Source organism: Oryctolagus cuniculus, chromosome 12, assembly GCF_964237555.1.
Source record: "Oryctolagus cuniculus chromosome 12, mOryCun1.1, whole genome shotgun sequence".
NCBI classification, from domain to species: domain Eukaryota; kingdom Metazoa; phylum Chordata; class Mammalia; order Lagomorpha; family Leporidae; genus Oryctolagus; species Oryctolagus cuniculus.
In genome coordinates this window covers 91,875,875-91,900,637 of record NC_091443.1, presented here as the reverse complement: position 1 = coordinate 91,900,637, position 24,763 = coordinate 91,875,875, and the positions used below count along the sequence as shown (strand labels likewise).

General features: G+C 41.4%; 1 protein-coding gene across 5 annotated transcripts in view; it reads right to left on the bottom strand.

The window, feature by feature from the left end:
- Window positions 1-24,763, bottom strand: part of GLCE (glucuronic acid epimerase) — a 121,489-nt gene that overhangs the window by 93,199 nt on the left and 3,527 nt on the right. The gene's annotated exons all lie outside the window — the stretch shown is intronic.

The window sequence follows — 24,763 nt, the reverse complement described above, 5'->3', positions numbered from 1 at the left end:
TACAAAATTATACTCTTACCATATAATCCAGCAATCTTGCTCCTTAGTCTGGACTCAAATGACTAGAAAATATGTCCTTATGTTTATAGCAGCTTTATGTATAATTGTCAAAACTTTTAAGCACCCAAAACGTTGATTAGTAGGTAACAGATAAACAAACTGTGCTATATACAGACAATGGAATATGATTCAGCGCTGAAGAGAAGTGGGCAATCAAGCCATGAAAAGACATGGAAGAATCTTAACTATATATTACTCAGGGAAAGAAACCAATCTGCAAATACCAAGTGCTATGATTCCAACTACCTGGTACATTGAAAAAAGCAAAATTATCAGAGGTTGCCAAAGGTTGGGGAGAGGAAGGTTTGTAGGATAGCAGAACTATCATGCATGCTATTACAGTGGTAGACACATGTCATTACAGATTTGTTAAAACCGACAGAATGTATAACATCAACAATGACCCTTAATGTAAACCACAGACTTTGGATAATAATGATGTCTCAACGTAGGTTCACTTTGGTGTGGAATGTTCATACTAGTAGAATTTGGAGAGGACAGGAGGTATATGGAAACTCCATACTTTTCATTTTGCTATGAACCTAAAATTGCTCCAAAAAATGAAGCTATTAATTTTTAAAGTCAGTGAAAGAAAAAGCTAGTTCTTTGATATCAGTAAAACTGATAAATAGTTAGCAAGACTAACCAGAAAAAAGAGAGAAGACCAACTACTCCCAATATCACAAATGAGAGAGAAATTACAGCCATTAAAAGCATAGTAAGGGAATGTTACAAACAAATTTATGTCAATGTATTTAACAACTTAGAGGAAACAAATTCTTTGAAAGATAAACTACTAAAACTCCCTCAAGAAATCGATAACATGAATAACTCCATCTATTAAATGAACTGAAATTGTATTTAAAACATCCTAAAAAGAAAACTTCAGGCCCAACTGGCTTCATTTGGTGAATTGCACCAATAACACCAATTCAAAAACATTCATCCAAGTGCTTGGGCCCCTGCACCTGCGTGGAAGACCTGGATGAAACTCCTGGTTCCTGGCCACTGCAGCCATTTGAGGAGTGAACTAGTGGATGGAGATCTCTCTCCCTATCTGCCTATCAGCCTTTCAAATAAATACATGTCTTTAAAAAAAAAAAAAAAAAAAACGAAAAACTTCATCCAGAATATTGAAAAGGAGGTAACACTTCTCAACTTACTCTTTTTTTAAATCTGTGTTTTTTCATGATATGCATTTTCCACAAACTTTTATTTATTTATTTATGTATTTATGTATTATTTATTTATTTGAAAGACAGAGTTACAGAGAGGCAGAGGCCAAGGCAGAGAGAAAGAGGTCTTCCATCTACTGGTTCACTCCCCAGATGGCTGCAATGGCCAGAGCTATGCTGATCTGAAGCCAGAGCTTCTTCTGGGTCTCCCACGCAGGTGCAGGGGCCCAAGGACTTGGGCCATCCTCCACTGCTTTCCCAGGACATAGCAGAGAGCTAGATCGGAAGTGGGGCAGCTGGGACTCTAACCAGTGCCCATATGGGATGCCAACACTGCAGGCCAGGGTTTTAACCCATTGTGCCATAGCACTGGCCCCAACTCATTCATCCTTCAAGGCCAGCTCTAGCCTATACCAAAACTAGAAAAAGACATTAATAAAATTATACACCAACCCTCCCAAAAACGTGAATGCAAAAGTTCTTAACAGTTCTGCAAATCAAATCCAACAACCTATAAAAAGTACAATATGCCGGCGCTTCGGTTCACTAGGCTAATTCTCCACCTTGCAGCGCCAGCACACCGGGTTCTAGTCCCGGTCGGGGCACCGGATTCTGTCCTGGTTGCTCCTCTTCCAGGCCAGCTCTCTGCTGTGGCCCGGGAAGGCAGTGGAGGATGGCCCAGGTGCTTGGGCCCTGCACCCCATGGGAGACCAGGAGAAGTACCTGGCTCCTGCCATCGGATTAGCGTGGTGCGCCGGCCACAGCGCGCCAGCCGTGGCGGCCATTGGAGGGTGAACCAACGGCAAAAAGGAAGACCTTTATCTCTGTCTCTCTCTCTCACTGTCTACTCTGCCTGTCAAAAAAAAAAAAAAAAAAAAAGTACAATACATCACGATGAATGGGGTTTCTCTGAGAAAAGCAAGGCAGGCCAGGCCAACTCCATCCCAAAATCCCCTGCCAGCAGGTACAAACTGCAGCGCTGTGCCAGCACAGGTATGCTGAAAACAGGATGGAAGCCCCTTGTAATAAACACTTACCAGTGATGACAAGATTTAGGTTTAGATAAAAACCAGCAAGAAAGGGCTCCACTGAGACTGCCCCCACCCTTCTCAGTAACTAACGTATAACCACTACCTTTGTTCCTTGAAGGTAACATGGTAAGGACATACAAGTACCCCTAGACGGCAAGACCTCAGCGGCTTGGTCTCTCTACCAGCCCTTCCAATCACACTGTTTGGAGCTTCTCTTTTTCTGACTTAAATAAAATCTCACTTTTTCTACTCTCACTGCTGTGCTCATCTCGTAAGCTGTTATCAACACCAGGACACGAACCCGGACTCATCTCACCAGTTTCCTTGCAACACAATCAGTGTTTAAAAACAAACAAAAAGATACTTTATATGAAGTTCTCTTCCCTAATAATGGTACACATGTCCATTTTCTGACTCTTTAAACTGTACATTCAACTCTTTCTTCATTTGCAAAATAAGAATAACATCTTCAAAGAGGAACTGTGTTACTTAAATAAAAGCAGTTCTGACAAATGTCCAGTAAGGGTACGACTGAGAGAGAGAGGGAGAGTGGAATTACTGCACTAGGGTAATTTTGGCTTTACTTAATCTCTAAATTCCAATGTTTCCTTTTGTAAAATGGGAACACTAGCACTCTCTTTTTGGGTTGGAGGGAGAATGAAGTGATATAACCATTAAACACTTGTGGTACTTGTTAGTAAAATGGCGCAGTCTTATCTGTGGCGCAATCTACGCCCCAGACACTGTCCTCATGTCCTCAGCTCTAGCCGCAGCTACAATTGCTGGAGGCCAGGTGACCAGATGGCCCAACCACAGGTGTCAGCACCATTGCCACTCTAATGGGATTCGTTGCTACTACTTCCCTGCCCCCCCAACCCCCCCACACAAAGGTTTAACAGGACCTGCTTCCCCTACACCTGCTCGCTCTTATGCGCTCTTACTCTCTTGCCCCACTCCCCACCCCCCAGTCCTGGCAAACCTGTCCGGCTTCCCCCACCCGACAATAAACTTTTCCCTTAACTCCAGTGTTTGGCATGTTTTGTGGCCGCCTTACAGTAACAAAGTCAGCATGTGTTAGCTCCTTTCTCTTGTCAATGCATATTATACAAGGTACATAGTATCTCCTATAGGAAAGAGTAAGACATTTGGTAACGCTGATCTTTTCATTTGGAGAAGGTATTACCCCGCATTCAACATAGCAGGTTACAGCAACAGCTAAAAAGGAAAAGGTAAATGTTATTAATTCAAGAAGCATCTGTTTCATCAACATTATGACACTGAAATTATATTTAATACTCTCCACAGTTTATACAGATTCAACATGCAAGTAACCTAAGATATGAATAAACCTATTAACAGTTTCTAAAGTCAAATTCCTTAGAGTCATCTTAATTTCACTCAACTGCAAATGCTAAATTTTGCTCTTTAGAGTTGTTGGTCACAAAGTGTGATCTGTCCTATGCTAATAACAACCAAACTCCAGCCACATTTACTGCTGAAACCTGAGGGTTCCTCAACAGAATAATGTTTCTAAGAAAGGAAAAACAGAAGGCATATATGAAAAAACATTCAATAACTGGAAGGAATGAACAAATATATCTATCACACCCTACATATCACATAAATCACTATAGTTTATTATTTGTTTCATGACAAATATTTTCAAAACAGCTTTAACCAAAAAATAAAAAAAGAACAAAAATAAGAAATCAAATAAAAATAAATTTTGCAGGGGCTGGGGCTGTGGTGAAGCAGATAAAGCCGCTGCCTGCAAAGCTGGCATCCCATATAGGTGCCAGTTCCATCTGAGTTCTGGCTGCTCCACTTCTGATCCAGCTCTCTGCTGTGGCCTGGGAAAGCAGTGGATGATGGCCCAAAGCCTTGGGCCCCCGTACTGGCGTGGGAGACCCAGAAGAAACTTCTGGCTCCTGACTTCAGATCAGCCCAGCGCTGGCCGTTGCAGCCATGTGGGGAGTGAACCAGGGGATGGAAAACTTTTCTCTTTCTCTGCAACTCTAACTTTCAAGTAAATATATAAATCTTTTTATCAAAGATTTATATATTTTATAAAATGATTTATATATTTATTTGAAAGTCTGAGTTATACACAGAGAGAGGGAGAGGCAGAGAGAGAGAGAGAAAGAGACAGAGACAGAGAGACAGAGAGAGGTCTTCCATCTGCTGGTTGGTCACAACGGCTAGAGCTGCGCTGATCCGAAGCCAGGAGCTTCTTCAAAGTCTCCCACATGGGTGCAGGGGCCCAAGGACTTGGGCCATCTTCTACTGCTTTCCTACACCATAGCTGAGAGCTGGATTGGAAATGGAGCAGCCAGGACTCAAACTGGTGGCCATATGGGATGCTGGCATTGCAGGCAGTGGCTTTACCCACTAGGCCACAGTGCTGGCCCCATAAATAAATCTTAAAAAAAAAAAAAAAAAACTCTGCAGAACACTTAAAAATTCAAATAGCTGACATATGATAAAGTTTCCTTTTTTATTCATTAAGCTTCTAAGTTCAAAAAAGCTGCACACATCCTAATCTTCTGGGGATACACTTTTTTTTTTGTAAGATTTTTTTATGTATTTATTTGAGAGGTAGAGTTACAGCAGTGAGAGGGAGAGACAGAGAGAAAGTCTTCCTTCCATTGGTTCACTCCCCAGATAGCCACAACAGCAAGAGCTGCAGCAATCTTAAGCCAGGAGCCAGGTGCTTCTTCCATGTCTCCCATGTGGGTGCAGGGGTCCAAGGACTTGGGCCATCTTCTACTGCTTTCCCAGGCCAAAGCAGAGAGCTGGATTGGAAGAGGGGCAGCTGGGACTAGAACCAGCGCCCATATGGGATACTGGCCCCCACAAGCCCAGGGATACACTTTCCATATTAGAATCCAACATTACTTCTTTTTCAGAGCCAGTCTCCAAGGTTACACAGGTCCCCTCCCTTTAACAGCCTATCCTTTCATTAGCATCATAATTAAGGCAATTTAAAAGCACCTGTCACTCTATGTATTGCAAATTTGTTTCTTGTCAGCTTATTTGACTCCAATAGAAACAACAGTGAAGAGGAGCTCTCTCCAGCTCACAGAGCAATCAGCAAAGTCTGAGGGCCAAGTGAGTTGCCAGAGATAACACCAGGAGGCAGCAGAGAAAGGATGAATTAGAACTTCATCACAACCCAGCTCACTTCCAGTTCACCACAGTGCCTCAGGCAACTTGGACAGAGAGAAAGGAGATAGAAATCAAATCCCTGAGGCCTATCTGTAAATGGCAGCTAAGTCAATTATTTGGGGGTGAAAGGTTAAGAATTGCTGGTTACAAGGAGATACAAATTCAAATTTGCCAACTAGCTGCAATCTTTTCACTACGCCAACATTTTTACAGAAAGGAATGCTTTCAATAACTGCTGCATTGCTTTACATGATAGAAAGCTCAGAACAGGACAATTAAATCAATAAAATATGACTAAGGATATTTGATATATATTTATGAAAATATAACAGAAAAATAATGGGTAAAAAAAATCCCTCAAAACACTAGAACATACCAAGGCAGCCATTATAGTACACAGTGTGACTGCCTTCTCCAATATACATTCCATGACCCAGAGTGGCAGCAACTTGGAGAACTGACATTAGCTCAAGAGTGAGCCTATCTTCACCGCCAGAGACTGAGAAATGAGGAGGAATCATGCAAGTCTGAAGTGAGGAGAGGCTTGCTGGGGCTTCTGGTTAAGGCTGCCCTTTCTGTTAGGAGGAAGCTAGACTTCCATCTTTATGTAATATATGGTGTCCTCCTGGCAACCATCTTACAACTACAGAGAATCCTGGTGGAAAGCCAGCATAACAGAAAGCAGAGAGGAACAATGAAAAGAATCTGACTCCTTGGGTATATTCATACAAGTACTGACTGATTTTGAAGTCTACTTTTCCTCTTGACTTCCAGTTATCCTAAGCTAATAAATTTCCTCATCATGTAAGGCTGCTTGGTTGAGATTCTGTATTATTAAAGCTGAAACAGGCCTAACTTAGGTATTAACGAGACAATACACCTAGCTGATAGACTACAAAACCCACATATAAATCAAAATGCCCTTCTTGGTATTAAAAATTTCTCAGAACACTGTTACTGTTATTAGTAAATAATTTAAAGCAAAGTAGTGAAGAAACTTTGGAAAAGAAATGGAACTCTATGCTTCCTTTTTATAATTACTATTATTCTCTGATTTGGTTATTCCTGAAAAACTTGCTGGGAGGCAGGGCTCATGAGAGAGAACTCAGAGCTACAAATAAACTAGGGGAGTTACTGGAGAACTGTAACAAAATCATTATTAATGGTTCAGGATCACTCCTGGAAAACATTATCATGTCCAACTGATTTCAATTTTGGGGCTGACATTCGCTTTTAGGAAAAATTTCTAGATGCTGAAATACAGTGAATGCCTTCAAATTCTGTGATACTAAAAGGGATAAAGCTATCAAGACATCAAACAGAGATAAACTTCACATTCAAAGCTGCAGGATAGTTTTTGCTCCTCTCCAACACCAATGATTATTTTCTATACCTTTGTTTACAGCCTTCCTTGTATCTGCTCTACTGAGTAAAGTAATTCATGCCCTAACCACAGCTTGGCTCTCTCCTCGCCTTCCGCTGAGGCTTTCCCAAATGTTTCATGTCTTCACTCCAATTCTCACATGTCAAGGCTTGGTGGTGGGATGGGGATCCTCTTTGCTCCTCTGTGCCCACTCCACACCATTATTTGTCACCCTTCCTAAAAACATTCAGCTGGGAACCTCTCATCAGCAGCCCACAATCACCCTATTCCTCTTCTTACTACAGTTAGCAAGCTCTGCACTCTATTTCTGGAAAGTTTAACTGCTTGCTCCTTATACCATCTCCACCATTACTGTCACAATCTTGTGAGCCTCAGCATCCACACAGTCTTCCCAGACCCTTGGTGTCCTCTCTTCCAATGATCCTACCCTAACCCCATTTGAGACACACGCTCCCAGAACCAAACCTCACACCTTCTTAATCAACGCATCCCCAACACTACTTCCAGCATCCCACTCTGCATCATTCCCTCTAATATCCTAACTCCAGCAATCCTTCAACCATCAGATCTGCAGTCTGTTAACTGTACCACCTTCTCATTTTCATTCACCTTTACATGCTCCTGATCCCCACCTTACCCAAATTCATGTTCAATTTCGTACACCCTAAACTTCTTGTCTTCCTTCTCGCTTGACTCATATTGGTAGCTACTGAGTTTTCTGGCTACAAAATACACGTAAATGCACAGGTGAATGCAGCTGGACAGATATACACACACGATGTCTGATATCTCTTTTAAAGATCAAGATCAAGAACCTCAAATGAGTCCCTAACACTGCCTAACAATTATACCCTATTTTCCTGGTTTATTTACTCTGCTACTTTCCTACATGACTACTTCATATTTTCCATATTGCAAACTTCTATCATTTTTCCTCCAATCCTCATTTTCTTCTTTTTTAAAGATTTATTTATTTATTTGAAAGACAGAATTACAGCAAGAAAGGGAGAGGCAGAGAAAGAGGGATCTTCCATCTGCAGGTTCACTCCACAGATGGCTACTACAAACAGGGCTTGTCCAGGCAGAAGCCAAGAGCTTCATCTGGGTCTCCCACATGGGTGCAGGGGCCCAAGCACTTGGGCCATCCTCTGCTTTCCTAGGTGCATTAACAGGGGGCTGGATCAGAAGTGAAGCAGCCAGGACTTGAACTGTCACCCATATGGGATGCTGGTGCCACAGGTGGAGGCCTAAACAGCTGTGCCCCCGCGCCACACATCCTCAGTTCATCTGCTGATCTTGTTTTCCATTTTACTGAGAAAATGAAAGCAGTTAAGAACAGAATTTCCACAAGCTCTCACAACCATATCTATTTATCAACTACATCTGTACCCATATGTTGATTTCTCTTTCATTACTAAAACTACTTCTGCTCCATGCAAATCTCTGCCTTTATACTTATACACTAGATCCCTATTAACTACCATTACATCTTAACTCTGCTCCATCAAATTCTCCCTATTTTATCTTTCTCAGCCTCTCATAAACATTAATTTTCCTATCTAAAACTTAAATACAAGAAACCAAAAATCTTAAATATCTCCCTCAAGCTACCACCCATTTTTCTTCTTTTCTCTTCAACAAAAGTTTTTATTTTTAAAAGATTTATTTTTTATTTATTTGAAAGGTAGAGTTACATAGAGAGAGATATCTTCCATCTATCTACAGGTTAACTCCCAAGATGGTCACAATGGCCAGGGCTGAGCCAAGGCCCCGGCCAGGAGCTTCATCTGGGTCTTCCAAGTGGGTGCAGAGGCCCAAGTGCTCAGGCCATCTTCTGCTGCTTTTCCCAGCACATCAGCAGGGAGCTGCATCAGAAGAGGAGCATCCAGCACATGAACCAGAGACTATACGGAATGCCAGCATCATAGGCTACGGCTTTACTCACTACACTATAACACCAGCCCTGTTCTCTTTCTGTATTAAGACAATTAGCCTTTCTGAAAAAATAATAGATCAGCCATGTGATCAGCTATTCCAATCCTAAGTATTTACCCAACAGAAATGAAATATACATCCACAGTAATGGACATACTAATGTTCACACGTAGTAATGAACACACTAATGTTCACAGCAGCTTCATTTGTAAATACAACTGTAAATAACCCAAATGTTCATCCACAAGTGAATGATTAACAAATTTTGGTATACCCAAAACTGAAATATTAGTACTCAGCAAAGAAAAAGGGATATATGTATGTCAAAACTTAGATTGCACTTGAAATATGTTCAATTTTTTGTACTTTTTTTAAAGATTTATTTATTTGAAAGGCAGAGCTATAGAGACAGCAAGGGAGGGTCAGAGACAGAGATCTCCCATCCGCTGGTTCACTCCCCAAATGGCTGCAACAGCCAGAGCTGGACCAACCTGAAGTCAGGAGCTTCTTCTGGGTCTCCTAAGTGGGTACAGGGGCCCAAATATTTGGGCCATCACCTGCTGCTTTCCCAGGTACCTTAGAAGGGAGCTAGATAGGAAGTGGAGCAGCTGGGATTTGAACCAGCACCCATATGGGATGGTATAACCCGCTGTGCCACAGTGCTGGCCCTGAAATATGTATGATTTATTGTATATCAACTATACCTTAGTGTGACTATTTTAAAAAAACAAGTGCCCTCAATTGACAAGTGACCTATTGCACTACTGGTTTAGAAATTATCAACCAACAGTAATGCTTCCTGTTTGAACTCATTCATATTTATCATAAAGGAATAAAGCAAATGTGAAATGCTATTGACTCAACTTTTAAAAAAACATTTTATACTTCTTTTTTTAAAAAGTTTTAATTCAATTTGATAAGGAGCATTCTGTCAAAACTTAGGCTCAAGAACCAGCAAAAAAAAAAATTTCCAGTTGTGGTAAACACTGTATAATCAAAATAAAATGGAGATGTTTAATGAAGAGGCTGAAAGACTAAAATCATTGTCCAATATTCATTTTCAAATTTCTGGGTAGATCACAATGGCCTCATTCATTCATTTTTTTTTTTAAGATTTTTTTCTTTTTTTTTTTTAATTTTTATTTAATGAATATAAATTTCCAAAGTATGGCTTATGGATTACAATGGCTTCCCCCCCATAACGTCCCTCCCACCCACAACCCTCCCCTTTCCCACTCCCTCTCCCCTTCCATTCACATGAGGATTCATTTTCGATTCTCTTTATATACAGAAGATCAGTTTAGCATACATTAAGTAAAGATTTCAACAGTTTGCTCCCACACAGAAACATAAAGTGAAAAATAATAGATGATTTTTTAAATGATGATGAAATCAGTTTAGTATACATTAAGTAAAGATTTCAACAGTTTGCACCCCCATAGAAACACAAAGCGAAATATACTGTTTGAGTACTCGTTATAGCATTAAGTCTCAATGTACAGCACATTAAGGACAGAGATCCTACATGAGGAGTAAGTGCACAGTGACTCCTGTTGTTAAGATTTATTTATTTATTTGAAAGAGTTACAGACAGACAGAGAGGTCTTCCACCCACCTGTTCAATCCCCAAATGGCTGCAATGGCCGGAGCTGCGCCGATCCAAAGTCAGGAGCCAGGAGCCAGGACCTTCTTCCAGGTCTCCCACGTGGGTGCAGAGGCCCAAGGACTTAGGCCATCTTCCACTGCTTTCCCAGGCCATTGCAGGGAGCTGGATCAGAAGTGGAACAGGGGCCAGCACCGTGGCACAGTAGGTTAATCCTCCTGCCTACAGCGCCAGCATCCCATATGGGTGCCAGTTCTAATCCCAGCTGCTCCTCTTCCAATCTAGCTCTCTGCTGTGGCCTGGGAAAGCAGTGGAGGATGACCCAAGTCCTTGGGCCCCTGCACCCACATGGGAGACCAGGAAGAAACTCCTGGCTCCTGGCTTCAGATCGGCTCAGCTCCGGCTGCTGCAGTCATTTAGGGAGTGAACCAACGGACAGAAGACCTTTCTCTCTGTCTCTCCCTCTCACCATCTGTAACTCTACCTCTCAAATAAATAAATAAAATATTTAAGAAGTGGAGTAGCTGGGACTAGAACCAGCACCCACATGGGATGCTGGCACTTCAGGCAGCAGTTCTCACTCATTAATTCATTCATTAACATCACTAAGATACATTTGGAATCTGCTATGTATCAAACACTGTTAAATGCTGGAAATAAAACAGTAAGCAATAAAATATGCTAAAGATAAAGACAATTTAAGAGTCCACCCTCAATGTCACAGATTGACTTGATAAGTTAAAGTTATAAACTTGTACATAAAGTTGTAAGAAAATATTAGTTTATACTTACATTAAATGTTGAAGTACCATATAGGAGTTGGCGGAAGAGGGGGGAGCGCGGGGGTGGGGGCTTTACTGAAACCAGATCACACAAGTATGTAAGCCCCTTTGGGTTACAACACTATAAGTGACGATACAAATACAAAAATACTCACACCCAGCACTAGTGACTTTGAATTACTCACTTTTCATTAGTACATATTTGAGAGATTTATATATAATGGAAATTTAGCTTTTAAACCTGATCAAGTTGCACAGGTATTCAGTATCCCACGCTGGAGCAGCCAGATCCAACTTCAGAGGCTCCCATTCCCAATTCCAGTTTCCTGCTAAAGTGCACCCTGGGAGGTAGGAGGTCATAGTTCAGGTGGTTTGGTCCTTACTACCCACATGGGAGACCTGGACTGATTCATGGCTCCTGGCTTTGGCTCAGCCCAGCCCCAGACAAGGTAAGCATTTGGGGACTGAACTAGTAGATGAGAGCTCTCTCTCTCACTTAAACAATAAAACAAACATTAAAAAATAATAAAAATGAGGAAGTAAACATATTACATGACTCAGTTCAATGTAAGGTTTCCCAGCCACATATATCCTTCTCCCTAGTTGTCATAGGTTTTTCTATTCAACAGTTCCTAAATGTCTTCAGAAATATTATTTTTTAAAAAATTAAGTAAAATAACTAGAAAATAGCAATTTACATAGCAGAGGCCCCCTAGAGAAGAAGCAACGGAAGCCTGGCAACATAATACAAGTCATTAGTTTCACTGAAGGCGATCAGATCTCCGACGGGAGCCCACACTTCCCTTGTGTGAAAGCCAATCAAAACAAAATACGTTAATAGCAGTCTGACTTGAAGACAAACTAAGTCTGAAACACCCAGTGGGAATGAAAAAGACTTTGTATGGAGAACACAGAAAATGCAGCTGGTGTCTGTGAACCAATTTCATCTATGGTTCATTAGACATCAGATAGATTTCTCAAATAAACATTTTAAAATATACTTTTTCACTAAAGTTGTCTGTATTTATATAATGTGACAAAGTGAAAAGTATACCAGTGGCACAGCAAGTACATTTCTTGGAAAGTTATCTCCTGATTTTATTTCTTATGAGAAATTTCATTCAAAATAAACATTTTTAAGGATCCGCCACCTTTGAGGGATAATGAAAAAGCAATCAGCATATGCAGAGAAACACAACGAAAGGGAAATTCAGAGATGGGAGTATTAAGAATGCCAGGATGAATAAAATTATTTCTCTTATTCTCTAGATCTAAATGGAATTACTGCTATTAAATGTTAATCTTAAATATATTGGATGATGACAAAACACAAAGTACACTGGAGATAAAAGTAAAAACAAACACATGGAAGTTCTACGTAGGCTTTACTTTATGCAACTAGCTGACATTTAACCACCGAGTCTCTAAATTTTAAATACTTTTCAAGTCCCAGTGAAGGAGTCCTCAGAGGCTTACAATCTTGTTAATTTAGAAGAAAACTAACATATTGTAAAACAATAAATAATTCACAACAGGCTATAATATAGTGCTAATATGCCAAACTTTAAAAGGGAAAAAACAGTGTTGGAGAGGAACCTGCTGGAAGGAAAGTGGAATTAGGAGCTGGATGGGGCTGGCGCTGTGACACAGTGGGTAAAGCCGCCACCTACAGTGCCAGCATCCCATATGGGTGCTGGTTTGAGTCCTAGTTGCTTCACTTCGGATCCAGCTCTCTGCTGTGGCCTGGGAAAGCAATGGAAGATGGCCCAAGTGCTTGGGCCCCTGCATCCATGTGGGAGACCCAGAAGAAGCTCCATGTTCCTGGCTTGAAATCGGCACAGCTCTGCCCATTGCAGCTATCTAGGGAGTGAACCAGAGAACTCTCTCTCTGTCCCTCTCCCTCCCTCCAACTCTGACTTTCAATAAATAATCTTTAAAAAAAAAAAATGAAGCTTAAGTGAGTTATCACTCACCTTTCGGGCAGTTTAATAAACCAAGCCACAGACTGACCAATTTCACACTAAAAAAGGGGATACCCTCAGTCAGGGACACACCTCTGCCTAAAACAACAAAGAAAAAAACAACCACACAACCTAACAACACCTAACTGCGGCTAGCTCTCCAAATTTCCCACCCTGCATTTGTGTAGACTTTAAAAAACATTCCATCACAGGGCTTTTTTTTCTACATATCAAATATGAAATTTTTATAACACATATTTTCTTAAATATAACTATGTTCTAATTATTAAAAATAAAGAAGTAGAGGTAGGTAAGGATCTTGATTTTGTAAAAACACTTAGCACTTCCTGACTATATTGACAGTCACTGATAAAAATCCTAAATAGGACAGAGGGGAACATAGCATCTTGAGGCACATCATTAAGAATATACTGCAGTTTAATATCACTCCATTAATCATCAAGCTTTGGAGACAGCCTTTGAATCAATTACAAATCTATCTACCTATATCATAAGAAGCTGACAAATGCTATGTGTATAGCCTTGAGGCTCCTTTTCCTCCCCCTGTATAATGTGAGCTAAATGAGACAACCGAAGTAAAGCATTTAACCTAGGGTCTAGCACATAATCAAACATCCACTAAATATAACTATAATCCTAGATATGTATTATGGCCAGAGTACGCATCTGAGATACTATCCGTTTACTTTCGCTCGAAGTAAAGAAGTGAAGCCCAGTATAATGACTTGTTCCTTCTGAACCCTTGCTGGCTCCTATGGATCAGTGCCTTTTTAAATAAGAACCAGTAAGACTTGTGCTCAATACTGTTTGAGGATTCACTCAAGGAATGATGTCAAGTTTAGCAGTCTACTATTATCTCCAAACTTTACTTGTTATCCAACACCATACTTCAGTAGCTAAAACACACCTTATACATGATGTATAAAGGTACACAGTAGGTGTTCAGAAAAGGGTTTGTTGAAGTCCCTTCTTAAAAAATCAGGATGAGGGGCTGGCACTGTGGTGCAGTGGGTAAAGCACCGCCTGCAGTGCTAGCATCCCATAAGGGCACCAGTTCAGGTTTAAGTCCCGGCTGCTCCACTTCCAATCCAGCTCTCTGCTGTGGCCTGGGAGAGCAGTGGAGGATGGCCCAAGTCCTTGGACCCCTGCACCTGCGTGGGAGACCTCCTGGAGGAGGCTCCTGGCTCTTGGCTTACGATCGGTGCAGCTCTGGCCATTGCGGTCATCTAGGGAGTCAAGCAGTAGATGGAAGACATCTCTCTTTCTCTGCCTTTGCTATCTGTATCTCTGCCATTCAAATAAATATCTTTAAAAAAAAAATCAGGATGAAAGGCCATCACTGTGGTGTACCACGTAAAACTGCCACTTCAGGAGCCAGAATCCCATATTGCGCGTGGCTCAGGTCCCAGATGCTCCAATTTCAATCTAGTTCCCTGCTGGTGTACCTGGGAAAGCAGCAGAGGACAGCCAAATGCTTGGGCCCCTGCACCCATGTGGGAGACCTGGAGGAAGCTCCTGGATTTGGAATGCCCAGCTCCGGCCATTGCAGCCATATCTGGAGTAAACCAGCAGCTTGAAGATTTCTGTCTCTCCCTCTCTGTAACTCTGCCTTTCAAATAAATAAATAAATAAAATCTTCTAAAAAACAAAACTCAGGATGAATATCTTAGTTTTGACAGATACACTATGATTATATAAGCTGTTAACACTTAAGGGAAGCTAGGTGAAGGAATTAATAAATGGTACACTGGAATTCTCTTAAGAAAATCATTAGGATCTATTTCCACTGACAGAATCTTTTTAAAATATTATTTACTATTTGAAAGGTAGAGTTATAGAGAGCAAAGGAGAGGGGGAGAGGGAGAAGTAGAGGGAAGGAGGAACAGAGAGAGAGAAAGAGAAAGAGACATCTTCCATCAACAGGTTCACTTCCCAAATGGCAGCAAGGGCCAGGTCTGTGTCATGCAAAAGCCAGCAGCCAGGAGCTTCTTCTGAATCTCCCACATGGGCGCAGGGGCTCAAGCACTTGGGCCATCCTCCACTACTTTCCCAGGAGTATTAGCAAGGAGCTGGATCAGAAGTAGAGCAGCGGCCGGCGCCGCGGCTCACTAGGCTAATCCTCCGCCTAGCGGCGCCGGCACACCGGGTTCTAGTCCCGGTCGGGGCGCCGGATTCTGTCCCGGTTGCCCCTCTTCCAGGCCAGCCCTCTGCTGTGGCCAGGGAGTGCAGTGGAGGATGACCCAGGTGCTTGGGCCCTGCACCCCATGGGAGACCAGGAAAAGCACCTGGCTCCTGGCTCCTGCCATCGGATCAGCGCGGTGTGCCGGCCGCAGCGCGCTGGCCGCGGCGGCCATTGGAGGGTGAACCAACGGCAAAGGAAGACCTTTCTCTCTGTCTCTCTCTCTCACTGTCCACTCTGCCTGTCAAAAAAAAAAAAAATAAATAAAAAAAAAAATAAAAATAAAAAAAAATAAAATAGAAGTAGAGCAGCCTGGTTTTGAACCGGCATGCCCATATGGGAGACCCAGAAGAAGCTCCTGGCTCCTAGCTTTAGATCCGTCCAGCTCCAGCCATTACAGCTATTTGGGAAGTGAACCAGCGGATGGAAGACTTCCCTCTCTGCCTCTGCCTCTCTATAACTCTGCCTTTCAAATAAATAAATAAATCCTTAAAAAAAAAATTATCTCAAAGAGCAGACATGAACTCAGTAAATAAGATCTCTTATAATACCCCTATTTATCCTGGGCCACACAATGACTTCTATTCAGTAAATAATAATCATCTCAAAATTTCATTTTTGGAAATAATGGCCTTAAAAAGAATCTATCCAAAAAGCAAATATCTTTTCCCTAAACTATCAGAGCTCTGTAGAATCTAATTAAAGCCCCTGACTCTTACTACTTAAACCACTTATTCAAGTCAAGCTCAAAAAGACCTCCGATGTATGAGACAAATTACTGCTATACTATTAGCATAAAATCTTTTAAAATATATATTTTGAAAATACACTTATACTAAGGCTGGTTAATTTTTAGTTAGGCAAATAAGAGTTTAAGAAAATGATAAATTTTATTTGTAATTTTTTCAAATTCAGACTTTCACTGTTAAGCAACAAAGTCATGAAAATTCTATTAAAACTGAAACTGCCAAGCAATGAAATCCTAAAATATTTTTCCCTAAATGTTTTCCAACATACCTTCCAAACAGTTTTTGCATTTTTAAAAACTTTCAGGTATCAACTGTCTAATTTTTTAAAACTTGGCTTTCCTTACTGCAGAATCAGTACTATAAACAGAAGTGCTATTGTCAAAGAATTGATCTAATAATAAAAAGAGCTAAGGCCACTTGTCTTATAGAAAATTACTGCCAAAAGCCACCAGACCCTGCTTTTCTTCCTTCTGGGCCAGTAGCCAGATACTAATCATTTTTAGACTCCTTCTAGTTTTTGGTACACAGCACAGTACACAACGCCACATCTAACTCAGACAGTATTTTAGTGAATGCTCTCCATAACTCTTCTCTTCTAGCACAAGCTTGCACACATGCATATACATACAGTCAGCTCTCCATATCTGTTGGTGCTGCACACACATATTCAACGAATCTCAGACTGAAAATATTCAGGGGGAAAAAAAACCTGTACTGATGGAAGTATGGACATTTATTCTTGTCATTATTCCCTTAAAAATATAGTATAACTACTTACACTCATTTACTTTATATCATAAGTAATATGAGATGATTTAAAGCATACAAAAAGATGTATGTAGGTTATATGCAAACACTAGGCCATTTTATATAAGGGACAGAGTTTAGTATCTGCAGGGGGTACTGGACTCAGTTCCCTAGGCTCTAAGGGATGACTGTATACACATGACCTACAGTATCTGTAGAAGTATATATAAGGGGGCCGGCGCTGTGGCTCACTTGGCTGATCCTCCACCTGCGGTGCCAGCATCCCCTATGGGCGCCGGGTTCTATTCCCGGTTGCTCCTCTTCCAGTCCAGCTCTCTGCTGTGGCTCGGGAGGGCAGTGGAGAATGGCCCAAGTGCTTGGGCCCTGCACCCCATGGGAGACCAGGAGAAGCACCTGGCTCCTGACTTCGAATCAGCACAGTGCTGGCCATAGCAGCCATTTGGGGAGTGAACCAATGGATGGAAGACCTTTCTTTCTGTCTCTCTCTCTGTCTATAACTCTACCTGTCAAATAAAAATAAATAAATAAATAAAATTAAAAAAAAAAGAAGTATATATAAGAAATTTACTGGGGCCAGTGCTGTGGCATAGCAAGTTAAGTCGCCATCTGCAGTGCTAGCACCCCATGCGGGTGCAGGTTCGAGTCCTGGCTGCTCTACTTCTGATTCAGCTTCCTGCTAACGCACCTGGGAAAGCAGTGGAAGATGACCCAACCACTTGGGCCCCTGCATCCACATGGGAGACCCAGATGAAGTTCCAGGCTTCAGTCTGGTCCAGCCCTGGCCATTGCGGCCATTTGGGGAGTGAACCAGCATGAAAGATCTCTCTCTTTCTATTTCTCCCTCTCTCTCTCTGTAATTCTTTCAAACAATTAAATAAATATTTTAAAAAGTAAAAGAAATTGATAGTAGTGGTTGTATCTGGGATAACTGTTTGGGTCTTTGAATTTTGTATGCCTTTGTAATACCTTCAATTAATTTATTCAAAGAAAAGATCAGAATAACATTAAGTTGTTAAAATCTTTTACTTTATAAGAATACATGAGACATTTTTTTTTTTAACAGGCAGAGTGGACAGTGAGAGAGAGAGAGACAGAGAGAAAGAAAGGTCTTCCATTTTGCCGTTGGTTCACCCTCAAATGGCCGCCGCGGCTGGCGCACTGCAGCCGGCGCACTGCGCTGATCCAAAGGCAGGAGCCAGGTGCTTCTCCTGGTCTCCCATGGGGTGCAGGGCCCAAGGACTTGGGCCATCCTCCACTGCACTCCCTGGCCACAGCAGAGAGCTGGCCTGGAAGAGGGGCAACCGGGACAGGATCCGGTGCCCCGACCGGGACTAGAACCCGGTGTGCCGGTGCCGCAAGGCGGAGGATTAGCCTAGTGAGCCGCAGAGCCGGCCCATGAGACATTCTTTTAAAAATTGTTTCTTTTTTTTTTTTTTCACCTTTTTTTTTTAACTTTTATTTAATGAATATAAATTTCCAAAGTACAGCTTATGGATTACAATGGCTTCCCCCCCATAACGTCCCTCCCACCCACAACCCTCCCCTTTCCCACTCCCTCTCCCCTTCCATTCACATGAGGATTCATTTTCGATTCTCTTTATATACAGAAGATCAGTTTAGCATACATTAAGTAAAGATTTCAACAGTTTGCTCCCACACAGAAACATAAAGTGAAAAATAATAGATGATTTTTTAAATGATGATGAAATCAGATCAGACCTATTGTCATGTTTAATCCCAGTGAGAGTCAAGTTGGGAATTGCTAATTTCTTCTTTTTTTTTTTTTAACAGAAGATCAGTTTAGTATACATTAAGTAAAGATTTCAACAGTTTGCACTCCCATAGAAACACAAAGTGAAATATACTGTTTGAGTACTCGTTATAGCATTACGCCTCAATGTACAGCACATTAAGGACAGAGATCCTACATGAGGAGTAAGTGCACAGTGACTCCTGTTGTTGACTTTACAAATTGACACTCCTGTTTATGGCATCAGTAATCTCCCTATGCACCAGTCATGAGTTTCCAAGGCTATGGAAGCCTTTTGAGTTCTCCGACTCTTATCTTGTTTAGACAAGGTCATAGTCAAAGTGGAGGTTCTCTCTTCCCTTCAGAGAAAGGTACCTCCTTCTTTGAAGACCTGTTCTTTCCACTGGGATCTCACTCACAGAGATCTTTCATTTAGGTTTTTTTTTTTTTTTTTTGCCAGAGTGTCTTGGCTTTCCATGCCTGAAATACTCTCATGGGCTTTTCAGCCAGATCGGAATGCCTTTAGGGCTGACTCTGAGGCCAGAGTGCTGTTTAGGACATCCGCCATTCTATGAGTCTGCTGAGTATCTCGCTTCCTATGTTGGATCACTCTCCCCTTTATTTATTCTATCAGTTAGTATTAGCAGGTACTAGACTTGTTTATGTGCTCCCTTTGACTCTTAGTCCTTTCATTATGATCAATTGTGTACTGAAATTGATCACTTGGACTAGTGAGATGGCATTGGTACATGCCACCTTGATGGGATTAAATTGGAGTCCCCTGGTATGTTTCTAACTCTACCATTTGGGGCAAGTCAGCTTGAGCATGTCCCAAATTGTACATCTCTTCCCTCTCTTATTCCCACTCTTATGTTTAACAGGGATCACATTTCAGTTAAATTTCAACACTTAAGAATAACTGTGTGATAATTACAGAATTAAACCAGTCATATTAAGTAGAACAGATTAAAAAACTACTAAGAGGGATAATGTATTAAGTTGTTCATTAACAGTCAGGGCTATGCTGATCAAGTCACCGTTTCTCATAGTGTGGATTTCACTTCAACAGGTTTCCTTTTTGGTGTTCAGTCAGTTGTCACCGATCAGGGAGAATATATGGTATTTGTCCCTTTGGGACTGGCTTATTTCACTCAGCATGATGTGTTCCAGATTCTTCCATTTTGTTGCAAATGACTGGATTTCGTTGTTTCTTACTGCGGTATAGTATTCTAAAGAGTACATATCCCATAATTTCTTTATCCAGTCTACCGTTGATGGGCATTTAGGTTGGTTCCAGGTCTTGGCTATTGTGAATTGTGCTGCAATAAACATTAGGGTGCAGACCGCTTTTTTGTTTGCCAATTTAAATTCCTTTGGGTAAATTCCAAGGAGTGGGATGGCTGGGTCGAACGGTAGGGTTATATTCAGGCTTCTGAGGAATCTCCAGACTGACTTCCATAGTGGCTTGACCAGTTTGCATTCCCACCAACAGTAGGTTAGTGTCCCTTTTTCCCAACATCCTCACTAGCATCTATTGTTGGTAGATTTCTGTATGTGAGCCAATCTAACCGGGGTGAGGTGAAACCTCATTGTGGTTTTGATTTGCATTTCCCTGATTGCTAGTGACCTTGAACATTTTTTCATGTGCCTGTTGGCCATCTGGATTTCCTCTTTTGAAAAATGTCTATTGAGGTCCTTGGCCCATCTCTTAAGTGGGTTGTTTGTTTTGTTTTTGTGGAGTTTCTTGATCTCTTTGTAATTGTTTCTTATAAATACTTTAACATTTAATTGTTTCTATAACTACTTACAACACTCAACTTCATTTATAATCAAAGAAATACAAAGTAAGGTCTTTTGCCTATCAAATTAGAAAGGTTTTTAAAATTAATACTCAGTATTAGCATAACCTTTCTAGAAAGTTCTAGTGGGGAACTGGCCTCTTCTTTCAAACCTGTAAATTAGGTCCCTCTAGGTGGACCACCATCCGAACAAGTGGGGAGAAGACCCTGTTGATGATACTCCAGGACACTTGTTCCAGGTACCTTAGCGTCAGCCTACTGACGCGGACACAGCTCCTGCAGCTCAGGTCATAGTATATGTGTGTGTAGTATATGTGGACGGATGAGTGGGTGGGTAGGTTAATGGATATTTAAATGAATTTAACTCCTAGTTATTTAGTCAACAAGTTTTTATGTCCACCAAAAAAATATATAAAATTGTTCATGCAGCTTTGTTTTTAAAGAGCTGAGAACTGGAAACAACACAAATGTACATCAATAGGAGGAGACAATGGCATAGTCAAGCAATGGAATAATATATAGCAATGAAAAAGGATAAGGTACTTCTAATCAAAACACATGGGTGACTCTCAGAGAGTTCATGCTGTACCAAGAAAACAAGACATAAAAAAATCATTTGATTCCCTTGATATGTAGTTGAGGAATAAGCACAAGTAGTCTGTAGTAATGGGAATCAGGGAAGTGGCTCCCTAGGGGAAGTGCTGGCTGAACAGTGCATGAGGGCAGCTTCTAAGGTACTGGACATGCTCCAACTCCTGAGCTGCCCGATGGTCCTTGTGTCCACATGTAAAACTCACTGAGCCAGTCACTTACAATTGGTACACTTTACTGTATACTAGTTTTGAAAGGTCTAGTAAGAAAAAGAAAAAAACAAAACAAAAACCAAACACCATGGAGAGTTTCTTTGACTCTGTGCCTGCTCGAAAGGAAAGAAAAAAAAGATAAGGGTAGATCAGATGGTCTTTAAGTTCCTGCTTTAAAGGTCCATTGTTTTATTCATCCAACAAAAATGTGAGTAGCTACTTTATAAAAGGTACCGGGTGCTAGGGATATAGCATTAAATAAAATAGGTAAAACCCATGCCTCACAGGATCTTGTTTTTTAGAAGGGGTAGAAAGACAATAAAAATAAAGAGTGTGTTGGATAATGAAAAGTACAAAAATTAACAAAACAACAACAACAAAAAAAAAACACAAAGAAACAAAGCAAGCAAGAGGGATGCAGGGTACACAGAAGGGAAAAGGTAATTTAAACAAGGAGGCCAGTGCAGACTTCAAAGAAAGGTGATACTTGAATTAAGACCTGAAGGAAGTGAGAGAGAGAGACATTGGATATCTGGAAAAACATGTTCCAGGCCCTGCCAAACACTGTTGCTGAAAGGAAGTGAGCAAGAGTGAGATTAAAGGGGGGAGGGGTTGGGAAGAGTTCTTTTCCCTGGTTTTTTTCCACCTCCCACACCACTCCAATTCTTCATTTAAAGGTAAACTTAAGGCCAGCGCCGCGGCTCACTAGGCTAATCCTCCGCCTTGCGGCACCGGCACACCAGGTTCTAGTCCCGGTTGGGGCACCGGATCCTGTCCCGGTTGCCCCTCTTCCAGGCCAGCTCTCTGCTGTGGCCAGGGAGTGCAGTGGAGGATGGCCCAAGTGCTTGGTCCCTGCACCCCATGGGAGACCAGGATAAGTACCTGGCTCCTGCCATCGGATCAGCGCGGTGCGCCGGCTGCGGCGGCCATTGGAGGGTGAACCAACGGCAAAGGAAGACCTTTCTCTCTGTCTCTCTCTCACTGTCCACTCTGCCTGTCAAAAAAAAAAAAAAAAAGAAAGAAAAGGTAAACTTAAGTTGAACCTGTTCCACATGCAAACGTCTGTAACTACTAGCCCATTCTACCCTTATCTAATCTTTTGAGCTACTACATGGCTCACTCATGGCATTCACTTTATAGACAAACAGATAGATAATCTCTCCATTCGTATTAGTTGACCCATGGCTGGCACTTAAATGATTACACGTAAAGCTAATGGTAACTCAGCAAACATATGATCAATAAACTGTTCAGATAAAAAGAAAAAAAGAAACAGAAAGGGAAAAAAAAGCTTAGGGGACCATGTGACTCAGGCACCAAGTGTTTCCATGTGTCATCCACTGTCAGGAAACTCTTTAAGCCACATCCTTAAGACTCTCGGATCCTCAACACCACTTTTCCAAAAAGCTACTCTAGGTATTTTATTTTCCCCCTAGGGGGTAAAAGCAGGCATCTAGTTTTCCATTCTAACAGTAGTTTTATAACACCGATGTTCACAAGCAGCTTAACAAAGCAAGTATCACAGACAGCTAGTTGTGCGATCTCTAGCAAGCGTCTCACCAACTCTCATGCCTTCATTCTCCTCGTACGCCACGTGAAGGCACTGGACTAAACGGTCTCTACAGTCCAATCGGTCTCAAATTCTCCACTCTACACTCTTTCAGGAGAACTGCAAGGGTTAGATAAACCTTACAATCTATGCCTTCAATTTATAAAATAAATTAAAATGTCTGTTAACAATTTTCACAGTGAATAAGCAGCCATATTCAGATAGCAGTGTTTTAGGAAACAGCCAGGAACCTGGAGTCCATCAGGCCTACATGTGGACTCGGGCTGCATCACAATAAACAATGACCTTGAGCAAAGTATGAAGTCTTCAGTATTTGCTTTGAAAATTAAAGGCAATGTATATAAAGCAATTATTAAACCAATATAAAAACCTGAACACATTACAAGTATCCTTTCCCAAGTAAAAAGCAATCCACATAAAATAACTACCAAATCACTGATGCCTAAGACTTACAATTCCTAAGTTAGTTTCTATCTCTCCTGACAACTTTAGAGACGAGGATCAGTGGCTGCCTCAAAATTTTGTAAGACTTCTGCATGTTTAGCAGAGCAACCCTTAACTCCTAGAGTGTAAGGTGTCTCATTTCTTAAGAACTGCAGTATCAGTTTGCAGTCAAAGGGGCAAGAGTAAGATAATTTAGCAACTCCATAATTTTTAGGAAAATAGGACAGGACTGAGATAGGAGTTTAATTCATCTTGGACATTAAAAGACATTAACCTCGGTACTGAGAGCTCCAACATGCAATGAGAGCCAACTACACATAAGCAAGCAATCGAGATTCAGAAAGTTGTAAGACACAAACTTGACTTTGAGCCCAAGAGGGGAGACATGCATAATCAACATGAGTAAACGGATGAACAGGACGCGGTGAGTGAAAACCCTGGACACAGAACAGCTAAAAAGCAGATGGTGTAGGATGTATCTTGAAGAACCCGTAGACTCTGCCAGCAAGACAAGGGAAGGAAAGGCACTCAGAGCAGCGAGGCTCACTGTGTAAACTGCTTTCATCAGGACAACTGGGGCTTGAGATTCACAGTGAGGAAATGCATGAGCCAGATGATGAAAGACCTTGTAATGACACAGAGTGAGGTAAAGAAGAATGAGTTTTAAGAAAGAAACCAATGGGTTTCCATTTTAGAAAAAGCACCTTTAGGGGCCAGCGCTATGGCACAGCAGGTAAAGCTGCTGCCTGTGGCACCGGCATCCCATATGGGCGCCGGTTCCAGAACTGGCTGCTTCATTTCCAATCCAGCTCTCTGCTATGCCCTGGGAAAGCAATGGAAGATGGCCCAAGTTCTTGGGCCCCTGCACCTGCGTGCGAGACCCGGAACAAGCTCCTGGCTCCTCGGTTCAGAATGGCGTAGTTCTAGCTGTTCAGCCAATTGGGGAGTGAACCAGCAGATAGAAGACTTCTGTCTCTCTCTCTCTGCCTCTCTTTCATCTCTCTGTGTAACTCTTTCAAGTACAATAAATAAATCTTAAAAAAAAAAAAAAAACACACACAGAAAAATCACCTTTGCAGTAGCGTAAGGATGAACTAAACAGTCTAGAGACAAGCACTAGAAACCTCATCAAATCCAGAGTCCAACAAGGACATGCTGTTATCACACAGACACTCTAGGACAGAACCAGGGATAAAAAATAAACAATAATGCTTTAACAGACAAAGCTAACCTGTCCAAGGGACACCATTTACCTTCATAAATGTACGTTCTGGAATTAAATATTTCCCATGTATCTAAAATTAGGTATGATACATAAAAGTTACATAGAACTACTCAGGTAAACCCTGAGAACCAGCCCCTCTCATGGTATCTATCCCCTCCCTTTTCTACATACGATATTGCCAGTCTGCAACATAAAAATCAGTGCAGCACAAACCTGGGAACTGGAGCTTGTATTGATTACTGACAGGGGCATGTCTTGCTTTAGTTTTATATTCACTGTATATATGGAAACTGAGACTCTGAGCAACTAAGGGATTATTCAAGGTCACACTGTTAATAGCACAATGAAGACTGGAATCT